The sequence below is a fragment of the Panthera pardus genome, unplaced genomic scaffold, assembly GCF_024362965.1.
Source record: "Panthera pardus isolate Hobbes unplaced genomic scaffold, ASM2436296v1 HiC_scaffold_8, whole genome shotgun sequence".
Lineage (NCBI taxonomy): Eukaryota > Metazoa > Chordata > Mammalia > Carnivora > Felidae > Panthera > Panthera pardus.
The window spans coordinates 131,909,915-131,927,384 of NW_026527013.1; the positions used below are offsets into that span (position 1 = coordinate 131,909,915).

At 36.8% G+C, this 17,470-nt stretch overlaps 1 long non-coding RNA gene and 1 pseudogene across 4 annotated transcripts in view; both read left to right on the forward strand.

Annotated features, from left to right (window-relative positions):
- The first annotated feature begins 1,546 nt into the window (after positions 1–1,546).
- LOC128775824 (U2 spliceosomal RNA) lies at positions 1,547–1,636 on the forward strand (annotated as a pseudogene).
- An 11,716-nt stretch (positions 1,637–13,352) lies between these two features.
- The window catches only part of LOC109248398 (uncharacterized), a 30,711-nt gene continuing 26,593 nt past the window's right edge, over positions 13,353–17,470 (forward strand). For all 4 annotated transcript variants that reach the window (XR_002072034.2, XR_002072033.2, XR_002072032.2 and 1 more), the window contains exons 1-2: positions 13,353–13,501; positions 15,227–15,375. This is a non-coding gene — a long non-coding RNA (uncharacterized LOC109248398). The remainder of the gene's footprint in view (positions 13,502–15,226; positions 15,376–17,470) is intronic.

Genomic DNA, 17,470 nt, shown 5'->3' on the forward strand with positions numbered 1-17,470 from the left:
TCCAAATATCTGATGATAGTTTTCATATCGGCATCCACTCTCAGCATCCTCAATAACTTCAGTTGTCTTATCACTACAAAGCTCCAAGGAAACACAGGAGGGAGAGACCTCTATCAGGTGGGGACCTGAGTGATATGAATTGAATAAGCAGCATTTGACTTCAAATTGAAAAACATTTTTCGATAAATGAAGGCACGAGGAGGGTTAGTCCCAGTGGAGTGAGTGAGCAAAGAAAGCAGTTTATATTTGGAAAAGTGAAGATTAGGTCCTAAAGATGTCCCTAGTTCAGCAGAGGGATTTCAGGAAGAACAGTGAGACCATGTAGGGTAACAGCACAAACTCAAGTTTGTGGTACAGATCATTAGAATCTTTGAAACAGGGACACCTAGGTGGCTCAGTTGGTTAAGTGTCTGACTCTTGAATTTGGCTCAGGCCATTATCTCACTATTTGTGGGATCAAGCCTCCCATAGGGCTCTGTACTGACAGCACAGAGCCTGCTTGGAATTCTCTCTCTGCCCCTCCCCTGCCCACCAATGCCTCTCTCAAAATCAATAAATAAACATATACAAAAATAGAAACCTTGAAACACTTTCAAACAGAAGAATGACATGGTACAAGACATGCTTTGGGAACATTATTTAGGTATAGAATGGAACTTAGAGAGAGAGGAGGATAATTAAAGGGTTATTATGGAACTCTAAATGGTGTGTAACAAATGCCAGAGATAGAAAAATGATGGGAGACATGATAAGAGCAGGTCAAATGCAAGATACTCTGCAGAAATAGAATCACCATTCGTAGCCCTATCGTATCTCTCTCTTTGCTTTAATAGTAAGAAATGAATGCGTAAGAGTTGTATATTACAGATGTCTCTAAAGGCAGGATGGTGAGGTAGAAAGCAGCTTTAGAGTCACAGAGGCTATATCTCTTGCTTCAGAACTGTTGTCATGCACAAGTTATTTCAGGTAGGAATCTCATTTGCCTCGTTTGTAACACAGAGGTAACAAAGTGTGGTGGTGCCTGGTACAATGACACTAACCAGATGTTAGTTCCCATCCTCTTTTTCTTATTTCACTAAGACATTTTGTTAAGCCACATTGGTGTAGTAGGAAACACCTCTGCTGATGAAAGCCACAAAACTTGAACTCGTGGTATGCAGAGTCCACTGTGTGAGATACACAAGTGTGGCAGATTGTATTGCTCACAATTACTCTCCTTTTGTAAGAGGACTCCATTGCCCAACCATCATCACGAAACTTGCAGAGACACTCTCTCTAGGAATCTTTTCTGCCCCACTGACTTTGAGATGTGAGCATAAGTGATGTATGCTATACATGAGAAGTTTTAAGAGACACTGAATGTTTTGACCAGTCGTTTTCCCTTCTGCCATGAAAAAGACATGTCCCAAATGTACGTTACTCCTGGAATGAAGGGAACTCAGGAATCAGAGCCACAGTTTTTCAGAATTTGCTGCAACCAAAATGTAGGTGAGAAACCACTAAAATTTAGGGATTTTTGTTGTTGTTGTTGCTATAGCATAACCTAATCGCTTCTCGGCCTTTTGGCTAAGATCAAGTGTAGTATAGCATAACCTAGCAAAAAAAATGATAATTAACAAATACAAAACAAACAAATAATTGTAAAAAGAACCCCTGTGAGACGGATTTAATAAAGAAGAGGGACAACCAATTCTATCTGGGAGGAAAGTGGAACTCAGGGGATAGAGAGGGGATGATGCCATAGCAGAATGGGGAATCGAAAGTAGAGAGGGGTTGGGCAAAGAAAGGGCTTCTGTGAAAATTGGACATTTTGTGTCAAACTAAAATGCTAATAGGTGATAGAACAAGGGCTATTCATGGAAATGAAGATAGTAAAGTATGGTGGGAAGTTAGGGTGCATGTGGTGGTGACATGCACTCAAATCTCGAAAGGCTGACCCTTACCATTCCATGCAAACATACCCTGCCTCGGCCACTCCCAGAATTTCTGATCTACTTTCCTTCCTATGGCATCTAGCATCTTCTAATATGCCGGAGAAGTTACTTACGTATCATATTTATCATTTATTATCTCTCTCCCACCACTAAAGTGTAATCTCCATGAGGGCAGAGATCTTTCCCTGTTTTGTTCACTGGTGCATCTCAAGCACTAGGAACAGTGACTAGACATAGTAGGTGTTCAATAAGTATTTGTTGAGTAAATGACTCCAAAGTCATACTAAGGAGTTTAGGTTTTATCTCAATGAATATTGGGAGCCTTTGACAATTTTAAGCAAAGGAATAAAGTTATTTTGCATCTCAGAAATATTGCAGCAGCAATATGGAAAATGGATTAGGGGGCAGCTGAGTAGCTCAGTCAGTTAAGTGTCCAACTTCAGCTCAGGTCACGATCTCAAGGTTCATGAGTTCGAGCCCCACGTCGGGCTGTGTGCTCATAGCTCCAAGCCTGGAGTCTGCTTCAAATTCTGTGTCTCCTCTCTCTATGCTCCTCCCCTGCTCATGCTTTGCTTCTCTCTCGCTCAAAAATAAATAAAAATTAAAACAAATTTAAAAAATGGATTAGAGGAAGAAAGCAACAAACTCTCTCTTACTGATTCTTCTTAAGTGAAATCTGAAATAGCCACACTGTAAAATGTTTTAAAAGCATGTCTTTAGGTGTTTATTCAATGTTTCAAAGCACCTCAGGAGGAACAGAGGTAGAAGCTGAGTGGGGCTTAGGAAGAATTGGGCAATTTTAGGGTGGAATAAAAGAGAAAGCCAGGGAAATATGAGATTTTAAAAGAAAGAAAACACAAAGTAGTATGGTGATAGGATTGTGGGGGCAAAGAGAGTATATGAGTCACTTACATGTTTAACAATGGCCAAAATAGACAAGGTTGAGAGAAATGATGATATTAATTCCTCAAGATTAAAAAGTGAAATTAAGCTCCAATACCTCTCATCTCTCTTCCCCCTCTGTCTCTCCAGCTCTCTCCCCCTCCCTCTCCCTTTCTCTGTCTCTCTCCATCTGTCTCCCTCTCTTCTTCTCTCTCTCTCTCTCTCTCTGTGTGTGTGTGTGTGTGTGTGTGTGTGTGTGTGTGTGTGTGTATCTCCTGGTTCTCATATATCTTGTCCTAAAGTATTACCAACTCCAAAACCAAATGCCACTTAAGTATATAAGGTTTGTAGTAGTTGTTTCTTGATTTCTCCAAGAAATGTTTCATATGTAGAGCAATGGTTCAGGTCACTTTGTAGATCACATCTTAAGCACTAAGATAGTAGTACTTACAAGAAAAGGGAGTTATTCCATTATGTTTAATCAACAGCTGTTACAGACTTGACAGAATATTTTCTTTCTTGTGTCTTTTCTTTTTAAAGTTTATTTATTTATTATTTATTTATTTATTGAGAGAGAGAGAGAGAGAGAGAGAGAGAGAGAATGAGTGCAGGAGGGGCAGAGAGAGATGGAGAGAGAATCCCAGGCAGGCTCTGCGTTGTCAACACCGAGCCCAATGCAGGGCTTGAACTCATGAACTGTGAGATCTTGACCTGAGCTGAGTCCAGAGTCAGAGCTTAACTGATTGAGCCACCCAAGCCCCCTTCTTGTGGCTTTTCTTAACTATGTAAAACAAATGTGTATTTTCCTAAACACATGTTTATCTAGGTGTAGAATACAGAAATGGAAACAATGGTTTTCATTTGTTCTACATATCTATGAAGGATTTAATCCTTTTGTAATGTTATCCATCTATAATCCTTTTGTCATTAATCATGAGATTTTAATGGAGAATTCTGAAGCATTTTTTTCAAGATTAACAAAATGTGAAAGGCTAATGTTATAAATAGTTTATCTTCATACTCACTGTAATCTAATTTTTAGTGCCAATTAGTGTTTTTTTAATATTAGCAGTTCTAATTATTTAGTACATTGACTTAAGACTTATATAAAGAGGATGATTTACTGCTAAATCACTGGTGTTCAAAATTGACTTCTTTAGTATTTTAGATTCAACCAGTCAATTGTCTGAGAAATTTATTTTATACCATTAGAAAATCCAGTATAATCAGATAATTAAGGTCTATTATGACTGAAGATACACTTCTAAATGATCAAAAGGCAGTCGGTGTTCATAAAAAAGAAGTTTCAAATGGTTTCTGGAGTCCCATCTATTGGTGTCATTTCTGAATCTTTTGCAAAGCAATATCTCTCAAAGAGCACAAATGAGGAAGTTCTGTCAGAAAGTCATCTCTGTCTTATGTTGGCCTAATTCAAAGGCCATTTTCACCTGACCTGCAAATCAAATGAATTTAGCTTCCATTTGCATACACTGAGCACAACATTCTCTTCTACCCGAACCAGCACCAAGGATGGAGAGACGGTGAAGGCACAATATCTCCTGCATGACTGTTTCATCAGCAGGGAAAGAGGTAAAGACAGGAAGAGGAATTACTGGAATATCCACCAGCTGACCTTACTGACTTTCTCTGTAGGGATTTTTAGGTGAGAGAAAATCCAGAAAGTGGAGACAACAATGAGAATGTGAATCTTTTTGGAAGATTTATTTGGTTCTCTAGGGAAATTTTGCTCTATATATGCTAGGACTTATTTCACCAGTGCCCTCCTAATTCCCAAATCCTATGTGAAAATAACTTATTTTAATTGTGTTTTAAGATGACAACGTTTTAAAATACGTATTTCAAATGTAACAGCAACTACATTTTATATGGAATAAAGTTATCATCATTAGCACTGGACATTGAAGATGAGAAAAACTGTTTGTTGTGAAAGTTTTAATTAACTATATAACCTAACACCCAACCTTTTCCTACCATAATTAATAGGAAATCTAATCATATAGTCAAGTATAACTCTTAGGTCTTTTCTTGTTTGTACTCCTTTTCTTATGTTCCCTATGTGTAAATATACATCTTTTAAGATTCAAACAGTATACACCTCTTTGGAACATTTGTTACAAATGAGGTAGAGAAATAAAAATTTGACTGTAGAGTAAAATTCATTTAAATAGTTTTGATTTAAATGATTTCCTGTGGTGCCTGGGTGGCTCAGTCAGTTAAGCAGCTGACTCTTGATCTCAGTTCAGCTCATGATCTCACAGTTTGAGTTCGAGCCCTGTGTCAGACTCTGCGTGGACAGTGCAGAGCCTGCTTGGGATTCTCTTTCTCTCACCCTCTCTCTCTCGTCCCCTCCCCTACTCTCTCTCTCTCCCTCTCAAAGATAAATAACTTCAAAGAAATAAAAATTAAATAAAATGATTTCCTTTTAATTAAATAAAAATCAATAACCATAAGGATTTATTCCTCACAAATATCTTTGTCATTTTGTCAGATAACACAAAATAAAGATATAAAGATAATTTTTTTGATTCTACATTTAGCTTTTAATTATTTTCAACATCTTCTGTGCTGTTATTTAGAGCATTAACAAGGGTCCAATTTAATGCATGCCGTAGGAACATTAATACTAAATTTTAAATATTAACATTTTCCAAGCACACACAAGCAAATAGATCCCCCTACACAGAACATGTGCTGTTAATTGTTCAATAAAATGCATAAAAATTATTTTAATAAATAAAACATGTAGTAAACAGTGTGGTTACACCATTAGACTGTAAGTTAGGTAACATTTTAAAATCTCTCTTCATTATTATCTTACCATTCAGTTGCTGATGTCAGGAAAAATTAGTCTCAAACCTGGACCAATTGTACCCACAAGCTGTTTAATAGACTACAGCTGACTTAATAGTACCTAGGAATATTCACTACTGCCTTTAAGAGCAAATCAATGTGGTAAAATCTAATAAAATATAAAATATTTAAAACTTGCCTTGTGACAACTGTAACTTTTCTTTTAATGAGTGGGCAACTTTTTTGAGGTTGGCGAGAGGCTGATGAAACTGAGCGCGTTACAGAGGAAGGCACGTGGGCCCAGCACAGCCGCAAACGGCACCGGACGCCCCCTCACAGCGTCACCCACATGAAACGTCTGCGACACGAGGGCCAGGCCCTGTGGCTGAGGTTGTCTGTGCTCTGATGAGCCAGCACTGCAGGTTGCCTTTTCTATTTCTGCAGTGATACTGGTGACGCTGAATACATACAATGAAATAACACCATACATTTAAAACAGAGATTAACTGCTCTTGTAATATACGTTTTCTTAAAAAATAAGAATCTGTAGCGTCTTTTTGTCTATCAGGGAAAGAGAGTTATGTGGTTTCTGTATTTTTTTATTGGTATTTTATATAATTCGTTTTAGTTCATCGCTATGGTTACTTTCTAGTCTAGGCAATTTATCCCAAATCTGGAACTGGCTTTCATTGTCAGCTGGAATAATAAACTACAGTGACCTACAATGAGAAAATCCTAGTTACATTTCAATAAACTGAAAAGTCAAATGTCTGAGTAATGAAACAAGGAACAGGAGGGTGGATGTGGAGAAAGGACATAGAGAAACTAATGTGGCGATGTGACTATTCAATCTAAAGTTTAAAATCTAGGAGTGTCTGTGTGGCTCAGTAGGTTAAGTGTCCAACCTCAGCTCAGGACATGAGCTCTCCATTGGACTCAGGTCATGATCTTGGGGTTTGTGAGTCTGAGCCCCACATGGGGCTCTCTGCTATCAGCGTGCAGCCTGCTTCATATCCTCTGTCTCCCTCTCTCTCTGCCCCTCCCCCCCTCTCAAAAATAAACTTTCAAAAAAAGTTTATAATATAGTTGGAGATGGAAGCCATGTAAGATGTTCATACGATCTAAATGAAAAGTATACGTGTAGAGCAGCATTACCAGCTGTACAAAGTAACAGAGCATGAATTGAACGCATAGGTTCTGAGGGAAGGGTGAGCGGAGGAAAGAGTCACCAGAGGAGTCTGTGATAGTACGTTTTCTGTAAAGGTTAATGCGGCAATTGACAAGAACACTGGATTTATATAAAGTAGAAGGAATGCTTTCTAGGTAGAGTGCTTCTCTGAAAAAGCACAAAGTATGGACTAAGTGAAAATGTTGGTAGAAGGAAATGAGACTTATTTAAAATAAATCAAAATCTGTGACATCTTGTCAAGAGAAAACAGCAAAATTAAAAAGAAAATCTATAAACCAGAGTATACTCTAGAGATTAAGTAAAAATACATTATATGTAATCTAGTCTCTGTTACCATAAACATACATGTGGGGCTGGTACCTGTATTACACATATTTTACGAAGAAAAAGAGAAGAGTGAAATATTTTATACTCAGTGTTATTAAATAACATTCCTATATTTATTTCAAAATCCCTAAAAGAAAAAGCAATGTGAAGCAAGTTCAGGATCATAAAATAAAAGGAAGATAAGATATTTGAGTTTATATTAATTGTCAATCTTTGTAAAGTGTTTCAAAAAGGAAAGAAATGACCTTAGTAGCATCATGAGGAATTTAATATTCAATGTATTTTCTAATGATAGATGCTTATGGATAAAACACAAAAGCAAAGGGAGATTCAGGGGACTGTGTGAAACAAACCAGGGAGGTTTATGCGAGAGGAAGGTTAGAAAGCGTCAAAGCAGCATTTGTAATAGAACACTTGACTAAGAAGCTGGAAACTGATTCTCAGGGTTGCTTCTAACACTAAGTAGCTAACCCAGCTTGTCATCTATTAAAGTTTATGAACCTTTTGCAATCATTTCCAATTCCATTCTTTTGAGTCAATAAACTGAGCGTAATGTAAGAGGATGGGTAATGTCTTCTGGATCTGGACTTTAGAAATCAATCAACTCTAAAGAGAATTCTGAATATGAAATGTCTTTACTAAATAAGCATTTTTTTCTAAATTGTCCTCTATGGTGTGATCTAAAGGGCTATTTTCACTTTCTTTTTAAATCTATATGGGAATTAAAAGTATATTCAAATAAGACAGAGTATAAGTTCGACCTTTGCTTTACTGCTCATGAATGGAAAATTCTCTTTGAGATAAGTTTGTTTTTTTTTAAGTGAAGGTTTTTTGATACAGTGTCTCCATAGATAGACCAGTTCTTATCAAATAATGACTTCTCATGTAATATTCAGAGAATATTTCAGGGGTTATCAACCAATGGCACTGATACTACTGAGTAAAACCAAGGATAATTATTGAGGACACGCTCATTTGCTGTCATGCAGAAATACAATTAGATAACAAATTACCCAAAATATATTTTCTACTCCTATTTCAATGCAGTTACAGTTTCTTATCTAGTTTCTTGCTTCTTTAAGGACATCTAATCACAAGACTCATACTCAAAGGAACTTGATAAAGTAAACTCTAAATTCTCAATTCAATGATTATGCAACTATCCAACTATCCAAGTTAACCCAGATGTTCCCATGTTGAAGATTCACTATAGATGGTTTATTTAATGAATTAAAATTAGAATATGAAAATCCAAAAGAAATGCCAATATTAAAATTTTGGTAAAGTGCAAATGACCCAAGGATATTCATAAAAAGTAGTCTTATTATTTGCAGTCCTTAGATTTCTGAAACAAAATCATTTTTAACTGGAATTCGCCCTAACAAAATGACCAATAGAAAAGAGACCCTTTATTGAAGAAGAATTTAGGGTATTGACAAAAAAAAGGACTGGCAATAGAATATAAACATGAAATGCAGTAAGTAAAGATACTTCAAGAGTATCTTTACATTGTCACTCACACTTACAGAATTTACTAAGCAAAGGGACTGTGAAATCTTCTATGGTACTTTCTAGTTTTTAAATTATTTACTGTTTTCATTGATTTACTTCATCAGAACATGTCCAAAAGGAAGAATTTGTTTCTTTTTTATTTTCATTTTAAGTTTATGTGTTTTTTTTTTGAGAGAGAGAGCATGGGAGAGGGCAGAGAGAGAGAGAGAGAGAGAATCCCAAGAAGACTCCATGCTCACTGTGGAGCCTGATGTGGGGTTCCATCCCATGAACCAGGAGATCAGTGATCTGGGCCAAAATCAAGAGTTGGTCACTCAACTGACTAAGTCACCCAGGCACCCCCAAAAGGAAGAACCCTTAAGGTGATTACTACATTCTGTGGGAACTGGTTGAGAATACTTTTCTTAGGCTGTAATTAAAAGCTCTAGTTCTAATCATAATGGATAATATGAACTATGAAAGTTGAACAGCCTAACAATGTACCTTAGGAAATAGAGTAATGGAACAGGCAAGTTGGTGTTGTTGTAAAATAAATGTTGAGAAACCTATGACTACAAATAAAAGATTGCATAAGGTATCCTAATTTCATGCATAAAAAGCAATAAAACAAATTCCACTGCTCCTGTCAGAAATTATGTTTGGATAGGATAACATTTATGACTAATACTAATTCCTGAGTTTTCTATGCTTTAATTTACTTAAATGCATGTAAAAAAAGCTTCCATAGGATAATCTTTTGTTAGTTGAGGTACAACCTCACATACCCAAATTTAGTAAGAAATGTCAGAAATGCTACAGCTGGTAATTGCAGAGTGAACCTAAATCAAATAATAGCTTTTTAATCATTAGAATGATCACAGTAATTTGAAAGGTGAACATAGCAAGAATGATGTTAACATGAAATTGTTGATATCAAAAACTGAAATTAATACTGGATCATTTCCATCATTAATCAGGAAATAAATCTCTCTTGCAAGAGAACTTTCCGAGAGCGGCTAATAACTGCTATCACACTTTCCTGAATCCATAAACCAAATATAGATCGAAGAGTGACTGATATTAGGAGCCTGAAAGTGACAGTTCCCTCATGAATTTCACCAGACCACGTGACCTCTGTGGTATTAAGACTTGAAGGAAAATTATCTTATCAGGAAATAATTCAGCAGTCAGCTTGATGCGTATGCTGCACTGCAAAAGCACAGACATCTCCGTCAAGCTGATTTTTTGCCATTATCTGCATGTTTAGAGCATTACTTGAAAATAGAAAAAGATGGAATTAGCAATAAGTTTTGTAGTAGTATACAATCACAGCAAACGCAATAAAAATAGGTCCAATAAGCGGGAATGTGGCTAAAATGTGACCTCTCAATCTTTATTCATGATGGCTATTGGCATGCCCCAAATCACCATTTGGATATTATCCATCTCTATCAAATACTTCTCCATGACAATAACATTTCTTTAGTCTTAGAGATATAGACACATGGGAACCTATACCAATAGAATGCTTTTTTTTTTTTTTTTGGATGTCCCAAATCACTAAACCAAAGTTATCGATTCACCATGATTTTTCATCAATATACTACTATTCCAAGAAAGCAAATTTAAACATGTTTTTTCACCTTATGTCTTGTCCCTGACAAATATTTCAAAGCAAGTGGCAATATCAGCTATGACTTCCACCCAAGGACTTTGGAATTGCCATCAGAGTTATATGGGAAATAGTTTAGCGAAAAATATCAAAATTTAAAATATCTGTATTCATTGACCGAACAGATCCAGCTCTAGGAATTCATTTAACAAACAAATATATTTATTTATCCAACTTATATACTCACATTAGAGTACAAAGATACACACCTATGTCTTTATTTGTAGCAATATTATAATAATAATAAAATAGAAACAACCTAAGTATTTATTAATGTTTTACATATTCATACAATAAAACACTACACAACCTAGTAAAATGAATAAAGTAATTGATCATAATATTTTGCTACACAAAATATTCACATATATATGTGCATTGGAGCAGAATAAGTTACATGATTCCATTCTCTGTTTTTTAAAACAAATATAAAACTTTGTATATGGAAGTTAGGAAAATTCATACTTTAAAAGCAGACTACAACTTAGACTTCTTTTTCTAGGCCTCAATATAATAAAGTTGAATCAAAGGAGGTTCTTAAACTACATTACAAAGTAGTAATAACTGCCCCCCTAGACTTATAAGAGAGAGCACATTAGGACACTGAGCCCCAGAAAACCAATGAGATAAAAAAAAAGTGATTTCTAGAGGAAGTCAATAGACCCTAGCTGCCAGCCTAACGTGACAACTGGAAAGCCATTGCTTCCAGTAGAAAGTGGCCAGTAAGCTTTAACTACGTCTTTACTAACAGATGGGAGGCAGAGATTGCTTGAGGTAATCAACAATGAAATATAGAGAAAGAGTTTGGGATGACTGTAGCAAGGGAACAGCCTTTCCTATACTATATAGAATAAAGGTGAAGAACATGAGTGTTTTCAGGTTACACATATACCATTTATTAAATTCTAAGTGCATTTTTCCCTTGAAGTGTGTCTTGGGATCAGTGTGGACATTTACTCTGGTCCTGTCTCTTTTATTGAATTATTTTTGGCTAAAGTAATTAGTATTTGAATGGTATATTTTATAACTCGTGACTTCCTAGAATCAAGGAATAATGGTTCACACTTATTAAGGCACATAAAATATAAAGAAGCAAACATTGCTGAGAAATGGAATAGAAGAGCAAGGAAACATCATATGAATGGCACACTTTTAATTTTAATTTAATATACAGCTGAATATTTGATTAAAGGTGTTTGTTTGTTTGTTTTTACTGATTTCCATAAACTATGTTCTTTGTCCAAGCCACCATTTTGGAAGGATGCATGCATAACACCTATTTGCAGTCCCTGCTAGGATGTAAGTAAGCTCCACGCGGGCAGGCATTCTTGTCCGCCGTGCTCAGTGATGTCTCCCAATCACCTAAAAAAAGGACTTGCCATACAATAGGTGCTCATGAATATATAGATGAGTGAATGAATGAATAAATGAACTTAATTGCTTTTTAAAATGAGCCTTGACATTTTCCCTATGCTTATGTGGACATACAGGCCTTAAACTTTTCCTGTGCTCCTAAAGGAAATAAAATTAAAATACATAAATAAATCAAAAAACCTCTGTCTACTTATGCTGAGGTTAAGATTTACCCAGCAGAAATAATTTCAGTTACAGAATTTCCCTTCACATATCATGAGCTCTGTCTCTTACTCTGTCTATCACCGTGTGTGCAACCATTTGTGCGTTTACAGGCATCATTGACACTAGAAGTATTTCCACCCACCTTATACAGGTTCCCAACTTTGAACTTTTTTCTATCCTATTACCAACTACGATAGCAATAACATAGGATTTAACATAATTACATATGACCTAGCAATTCCATACCTAAGAGAAGTGAAAACATATGTCATACAAAAGTTTGTACATGAATGTACATAGCAGCATTATTCATGATAGCCAAAAACTAGAAAGAACCAAAATGTGCATTAACTCACGAAATGATAAAATGTGGTATATCTCTACAATTAACTACTTTTTCACAATAAAGAGGAATGAAGTTCTGATACATCCTTCAATATAGAAGAACCTTGGAAATGTTATTTATGCAGCAGGAAAGAAGCCAATCACGAAAGATCATGTTGTATGACTCTAGTGATAGGAAATGTCCATAATAGACAAATCCCAGCCTGGGGCTGGGCGAGAAGATCCAGGAGAAGGGAGTGACTGCTAATAGGTATGAGTTTTGGGAGAAAGGGTGATGAAAATGTTTTAAAATTGGTGGTAGTGAAGGTTGCACACCATTGTGAATATGTCAAAATCATTTAATTGTAAATATTAAATAGGTGAATTCTATGGTTTGTGAGCTATATCTCAAGAAAGCTATTTTTTTTTACTTTTTTAACGTTTATTTATTTTTGAGACAGAGAGAGACAGACCATGAATGGGGGAGGGTCAGAAAGAGAGGGAGACACAGAATCTGAAAACAGGCTCCAGGCTCTGAGCTGTCAGCACAGAGCCCGACGCGGGGCTTGAACTCATGGACCGTGAGATCATGACCTGAGCCGAAGTCGGCCGCTTAACCAACTGAGCCACCCAGGCGCCCCAAGAAAGCTATTATTAAAACCAATAATAATTTTAAAATTTTAATGTATTTACATACTCTTGAATACACTAAGGAACAAAATTCACTTTGATAATCTCAAAAAGTTAGAAATTTTTTAAAAAAATTTTAAATGTTCATTTATTTTTGAGAGAGACAGAGCATGAGTGGGAGAAGGGCAGAGAGAGAGGGGACACAGAATCCGAAGCAGGCTCCAGGCTCTGAGCTGTCAACACAGAGCCCAATGCAGGGCTCAAACTCACGGACCACAAGATCATGACTTGAGCTGAAGTCAGACACTTAATTGACTGAGCCACCCAGGCGCCCCAAAAAGTTAGAAATGTTTTAAAAACATAAATAGTTTTCTAACTCAGCCCCATTTAAATTGATTGGGAAATGTTCTTCTCTGCCAAACTTTTAATTTGATGATTTTTTTCTTATCACCTATTTGGATGTTGCCTGTTACTAAGTTTGCTTTTCTCTCTTCTGAAAATAGGAAGCAGGAATGACACCTCTGAATGTGCATCTGTGTGGCATCTTGCTTTCAGGTATTCACACGGGTGCCCCACCGAGGGAAATCAATGCAAGGGATGACAACGGAAGCTCTTCACAATGGTTTGAAGCTTATTTATGCTGGAAGAAGAAATGAGAAGTCAGTTGAGTAAAAGAGGGTTAATTAAAAGTAAAATTTGGGGGCGTCTGGGTGGCTCAGTCGGTTGAGCCTCTGACTCTTGATTTCAGCCCAGGTCAAGATTTCATGGTTGGTGAGCTTGAGCCCCGGGGTTGTGCTCTGCACTGACAGCACGGGCACCTGCTTGGTATTCCCTCTCTCTTCCTCTCTCTCTGCCCTTCCCTCACTCATGCTTGGGCACTCTCTTACTCTCTCACTCTCTCTCTCTCTCTCTCTTTCAAAATAAATAAATAAGCATATAAAAGTAAATAAATAATAAAATTAAAATATCTTGAAAGACAAGATATTTCCCATTTCATTGTTTTCATGGTTGGCTCCTCACTTCCCACAGTGCTAGACCCTATAAATACATTTAGTTTTAAGTATGGCTCTATTTCTGCCATATATCAAAAGACTTCTTGACCTATCTACTCCCAATTCCCAGATTATTCCAAATACTTCAGAGAATAATCACTTGTCTCATAAACTGCCATTTTTTAACCACAATTATTTTGACATATTCATAGCCAAAATGCTATTCCCATCCCCTCATATACTAACAAAAATGTCTTCAGCTCATGAGGATCAACAAAATAGAGATGTGTGGGAAAAAGAGTATAAAGTTTAGTTACATTATTTTTTCTTTTGACAGAAAAATGTGGCAAGTAGGAATGTCCATTGAACAATTACATATTTCATTTTGCAGCCTTATCACAACATAAAGTTATGTGGGGATTTTGTAGCTTCCCATCAATTATAAAATACCAGAGCACTAGTAAGTTGACTACATGGTGCAATTATTGGCCTAATAAATCCAACAAATTTGTTCTTACATACCAAGAAGACATATCTCCAAAAATGTATGTGTGTATATATATTTCATCCAAAAAAGATATATTTGAGGCCATTCCATAATTTCACTTTATAAGAGTCTAAAGACCTGGAGATAAATCAGTTTATAATTACTGGTTCATCTTTAAAACTAGTATATTTGCAGTAAATTGAATTTCCCACCAAACATTTCAAATTTCCCAATTCCCACATAGAAAGATAATGCAGTCACCATAATGTGTCAAATATTGTACTGAACATTTAAAAGCTAATAAACATAGCTTTTAAAATAATGTTGCTGAAAAGAAATTAATTTCTAGTTTAGTTCAGTAAATAAAAGAAATATCTACTTGAGATTCACTTATAAAAACCGACCCCAAGATATAATTCTGAAGCTTAGGAATTACTGTTCCCGATTTTATAACAACATGAGGGCAACTCATCACATTACAACTCATATACTGTCTTAATAATAACTTATTGAATTTCACCATTTGTATTGAACTCTTCCATAATTCTATGACATTTATTTGGTCAAGTTATTAACTGAAATAAAAATTTACAGAGCTGTTGTGTGATAGAGTATGTTTCCCAAGATGGTCAGTTGCCCGCTTGGGGCGTGACCTTGCCTTTCTCCCATCAAGGGGGATGTCTATTTACTCTTGAACCTGAGTGGGCAAGGTAATGGTTCTGACCAATAAAATGAGGTAAAAATGACATTCTGAGAACTCCAAACCCAAGTCTGAAAAGTACTGGCAGCTTCCGATCCCAGCCTCATGGTGCACTCAGCGTTAGGATACTCCCTCTCGGAACTCAGCTGCCACGCTGTGAGAAGACTAAGTCACGTGGAGAGGCCATGTGTTGGCATTTCTATTATCAGCCCCAGCTGAGCTCCCTGCTGACAGCCAGCAGCATTTGCCAGCATGTGAGTGAGCCATGTGAACATCCAGCCCTATACAGCCTTCAGAGACGCCAGCCCCAGCTTCAAACTGACTGAAAACCAGGAGACACCAAATGAGAACCACCCAGGTAAGCTCAATAACTCGTAGAACCATGAGAGAAAATAATAAACTGCGGTTTCAAGCCATTCCAGTTTTGGAGTGGTTATTCAGCAATATATAACCAGAACATAAAGTGCTACTTTACTGATCATATAGCATACCCTTGTCCCCCTTCCATCTGTTACGTGAAGACACAGGTGAAGGCAAGGAGAAAATTACCACATGGCCTAGAGATATTGGAGAAAGGAATATTTCATGTTTAACTTTACTGTTCTTAAAACTGGGTCCTATAGCCAAGTATTTGAAAATAATTTTGTCATAAACCATAGGTAAACTACCAGATACATTTATTGAAGAATTGTGTTAGAATTTAAATTGAATCTGCTCTAAATGTGCTTTGTTTTCCCCAAACTCATCCTCTTCCATGGACTGCTAAAGGTTGACTTATGATTTAAGTTCTTTTTTACTGTTTCAAACACCTCTCCAGATAGTCCCCAAATTTCAGGATCAGCCACCACCAGAGAAGCATGTGATTTCTAGATTTTCCTCTTTGCTATGTGTCATTCCCTGGAATGGAAAGGAGGAAAAGAAACTTTGGTGCATTGGTCTCCCCAGTTTTATGCTCATGGCGGCAACCTCAGGTGATACCTGAATAAGATCTGGCCACCTAGTGGCAGCAATTCCCCTTGATGGGGTGGATCTCCTAAGGGATTCGTCTGCTTCCCCTGATGGGTCACGGCTGCAACCACTCTGAGGCATTTCCCTCTTCTGCAGTAGGATCAGTTCCTTGGGATTGCAGCTACAGATAGCCTCTCCTGTAGCCAATTCTCATCCTGTGCCCTGAGAACAACTGCTGGGTTTTGTTTTGTTTTGTTTTTTTTGTTTTGTTTTGTTTTGTTTTGTTTTGTTTTGTTTTGTTTTAAACTGTGGTCACATTAGAATTGGCTGGGAATCTTTTGAAACTCCCAATTCCAAGGGTGCATGTGTGACCAGTTACATGTGAATCTCTGGAGGTAGACCTCAGACACTAGTGTTTTTTAAGCTCCCAGGTGATTTGAATATGTAGCCGGGTCTGAGGACCACTGTCCTAGAACAATCTTAGTTCTATGAATAGTTTAACTACTCAGCATTACCCTTTCAGTAGCATCACTAAATGGCAACTATTCACACATTCCTTGCTGGGCCACCAAAGAACAACTGTGGGGCAGGTACATGTTTTTTTTCTAGGATCTTAGAAACTCTTCATGGAGTTAAAGTTAACTCATATTCAATGCCATGGATTGAGCTTTGGGAAAGCAAAAACCAGTTATATTTGACCCCTGCAACCAGGAGAGTAAAGTCCACTCCTGGGAGGTGGGAAAGGCAAGGATGGAATAATCCTGAAAGTAACTCATTTTACTATAATGTGCCTCATACACTAACAGAGCAGTTCTACAGGAGCACCAAGAAGAAACACTTTGAAAGAGTTTTTGGAGGTTCAATCAAGCAGAGGGAAATGCATAAACAGAGGCCCAAATTAAAGCCAGGAAGAGCACAGGTCAGGGAAGGTCGGCTGATCTGATAAGGCTCCTGGGCTTGGGGGTGGTGGAGAAAGTTTACATTATTCTATTTGCATTTTTTCCTGTACTGTTATTTTCATTAAAAAAAGTAATATGTGTTAACAGCATATAAATAAGAAAACAGATATAAGCAGAAACCCAAATAAATATATGAAAGGAAGCTCAGTATGAGGAAAATACAAAACTGAACCTCAGTGAGACACCATTTCACACCCATCACATCGGCAAACAATCTGACAAGAAGAAGAACAGGAACTCTTCTATGCTGTAAGAATGTAAATAGGTATAAACACTCTGGAGAGATATTTGACAAGATGGGGAGAGTTGAAGGTACATACACCCCACAACCCAGAAATTCCATTCTTTGGGATGTACTCTAGAGAAACTCTTACAAGTGAATACAAGGAGATAGCTACAAGAATGTTTCCTGTGCTATTATTTATAAAAGTAAAAAATTAGAAGCAACCTAAAACCCTATCAAGGGGAGAACAGGTGAACCAAATGCAGTATGTTTAAATATTATGCAAAAGTGAGTAATATTTCTATAGTCTAATCACATTATTA